The following is a 3450-nucleotide window of genomic DNA, read 5'->3' as shown; positions in this document are numbered from 1 at the left end:
TTGTGCACCATTTATAGATTATGTATAGTTTACGGTGATGTGTGTAGCTGCCAAGTTGACAATGGGTGGACTGTGATGGTTAGGTTCATGTGTCAACTTGGCCAGGTGATGGTGTCCAGGTGTCTGGCCAAGCAAGCACTGGCCTAACCATTACTGCAAGGACATTTATGGCTGGTTAATAAACCAGAAGGCTGCTTTATTAAATCATCAGTCAACTGATTGCATCTGTGGCTGATTACATCAACAAAGGAGCATCTTCTGCATGAGATAATTCAATCATCTGAATTTACCCTAATCAGTTGAAGACTTTTAAGGGAGAAGAGAAGGAAAATTTTTTCTTCTTCAGCCAGCCAGCGTTTCCTGGGAGTTCATCGAAGACCTTCATCAGAGTCGCCAGCTCACTGCTTGCTCTTTGGAATTTGAACTTGTGTATCTCCACAGTTGTGTGAGACACTTTTACAAAATCTCATATTTACAGATATCTCCTGCAGATTCTCTTTCCCTAGAGGACCCTGCCTAAACAGTGGGGTGTTCTAATAAGGGTGAGGGTAGAGAGGTTGACGGAGTGTGGAGGCAATGCTCCTCCACCAGCTCCTGGGTAATGACACTTCACTTCTTCTTGCGATAATTTCTGGCATTTTCCCTCCTGTAATACTGGCTCTCTCAGTGTCTGGGAGAAAAGGAGGAGGAGGGAGGGACAGACCACACACTCATCATCATACTTGGGGAATAATTATCTTTTTGGAAAGAGTGGAGGAAGTTCCCTCCTCCCTCACAGTCATCTTGAGGAGTTCCTGGAGGATTGCTAATGCCACTTATATTGTTAGGAGAATTTTGTGGAAGTCCATGTATGTCACCTGATCCTAATGATCTGTTCATGTGGAGTGGCTCCATGCCACCTTGCCTCCCATTGGGCCATCCCAGACAGGACCCATTGAGAAGTTGGACCGGCTGCCTCCAGACAGCACTGGATTAATCATTGGGTAGATGTTGCCACTGGAATTTGTCAAATCTGCAGGACTAGGCATGAAGGGCATTCCTAGGGGGCATCACTACGAGGGGGATCCCTGTAGGTTTCGGGTGATGAGGAGTAATATGGCATTGAGTTAGTACTGTTAGGATGGGCCAGGGTCTGCGAGCTCCAGGGCCCATGTGAATCCTGGGCATGGCAGGGCTGAGGGAGCTGGGCTGTGCTCTCATGCTGCTGCAATAATTTTGGGGACCAGGGCCCATGGGCCTCATTCCTCAGGGAGGGTTCACTCTCTGCACTGACCCTCATTTTGTTGTCCTGGGGGTTCCATGGAATTTGGCAGCAATGGCTGTGTCCCAGGAACAATTCCTGAAGGCTGGTTTCCACATTCTGATTGGGGCCTGGGGCCACATGCATATCTTGGTGACATAAAAGGCTGTCTGTGGGGTTCCCTCGTACTGCTGGCATTGTGAGGTGGAGGCTATGCATGTGGCAAGGGCTGTGAACTCGGAGGCCTTGAAAGAACCCTGTAGGGATAGGGCCGCCTGGCATCCCTTTGTTGGGGAGAATGCTGCTGAGCATGGATAGCAGTCATAAATTGGATTACAGATAGTACATAAGATTGTTTAGGAATATTCTAGTACAAATCTCTCATTTTTAAAAAAAAGCACGTTTTTTTCTTCACTAAAATATTTTTCTAGTAGTAGATTCTGCAAATTCTCCCTTGGCAAAAATTTTCTCTCTCTCTCTCTCTCATACACACACATACACACACACACACACACACATGAAAGCACGCCATTTTCTATTAATAGTATGTTCTCTCCAACAGTCCACACTCCTTGCCACTTTTTAAAAAACGCATTTTCTGGATCAAGATCCAATGACTTGAGTACGATTGAAAGAGGAGGGCTAGGGGCGTGTATGACCAGAAGGAAAGATAGAAGACAAAAACTGGGACTGCATAACATAGCAAAACCGAGAGTGGACAACGATGGTAATTACATGCAGAAATGTAAGAAAGTTTTTACATGAGGGCAAACAAGTGAATGTCAACACTGCAAGGTGTTGAAAATGGGATGGTATATGGGGAAAAAATACAATCAATGCAAACTAGGGTCTACAGTTAACAGTAACATTTTAATATTCTTCCACTAATTGTAACAAAGGCAATATACCAAAGCTAAATGTCAGTAGAGGGGGATAAAAGGGAGGGGTATGGGATTCTTGTTGGTGTGGTGGCGTTTCTCCTTTTTGCTTCTGTTTTTTTTTGTTGTTGTTTATTCTTTATTTTTTTTTTCCTCTTCTTCTTTCTTTGCAGAAGAAATGGAAATGTCCTCATATAGATTATGGTGGTGAAAGCATAACTATGTGACTATACTGGGAGCTATCAATTCTTAACAATCCATCCTAAGATGGAAACATATAAAAGCTGGAGAAATGATGGAGAGAAAGATATTCCAGTTCACTGTTCATGGGGAAGTAGAATGATGCAGCCCCTCGGGGTTCCACAGGAAGCTAAGTAAAGGGTTGCCATATGATCCTGCAACACCGTCTTTTGGTATACAATTGGAAGAACTGAAAGCAGGAACACGAATAGACATTTGCACACCAGTGTTTATAGTGGCAGTATTCACGATTTACAATTGATGGAGGGGACCTAAGGGTACATAAGATGGGTGATCTGAAGGGTCAACTGTGGTGTTTTATATACAATAGAATATTGAACAGCTGCAAGAAGGAATGAAGTCGTGAGGCATGCAACTAGGTGAATGAACCTTGAAGACATTATATTGAGTAAAATAAGCCAGAAACAAAAGGACAAATACTATAAGGCCTCAGCAATATAAGTTAACTGAGCAAATGCTGAGAATTACATTTGAGTGCAGAGGTTATCAGGGGATAGAACATGAGCAGAAATTGGGCAATTGATGATGCAGGAGTGCAGAATGTTAAATAAAGCTTCTTGTAAAGGTTCCTAGAATGTAAACTCTTACAACAGTCACTCTATTCCTGAGTTTTAACTGTTATTTAAGAGGTGTTTATTTGGTACAAAATTTATATCCTCTGTAGCACACTATCTAATTTAACCTGTATGGTCAGTTTACTTAAACAACAGAATTACATGGAACCTAGAATAGGATGAAAACTTGCTGTTCTGTACAGGTAAATGTAATACCCCAAAACATCCCAGAGTATTTTTGGCAGAAAATAAAAAAGTATTTGCAAAGTCCCCTTGAGGGACTGGGGGAAAATGTGGAACTATTAAACTTCCCCACCTGAAGAATTTTTGATATTCTCACAAGCATTAGGGACTCCCAATTTAATAAGCCAAGCCCTCAATCTTGAGGCTTGCCCATATGAAACTTATTCCTGTAAAGGAGAAGTTAAGCCAGAGAACCTCTTTTGTTGCTCAGTTGTGGCTTCTCTCTCTAAGCTAACTCTGAAAATAAACTCACTGCCCTCCCCACTGCATGGGT

At 42.7% G+C, this 3450-nt stretch overlaps 1 pseudogene; it reads right to left on the bottom strand.

Annotated features, from left to right (window-relative positions):
- Window positions 1-663: 663 nt before the first annotated feature.
- On the bottom strand, window positions 664-1537 carry LOC119532985 (annotated as a pseudogene).
- Window positions 1538-3450: the final 1913 nt, after the last annotated feature.

Source organism: Choloepus didactylus, chromosome 4 (assembly GCF_015220235.1).
Source record: "Choloepus didactylus isolate mChoDid1 chromosome 4, mChoDid1.pri, whole genome shotgun sequence".
Lineage (NCBI taxonomy): Eukaryota > Metazoa > Chordata > Mammalia > Pilosa > Megalonychidae > Choloepus > Choloepus didactylus.
Note: the sequence above shows the minus strand (reverse complement) of the source record. Positions and strands in the feature narration are given on the sequence as shown.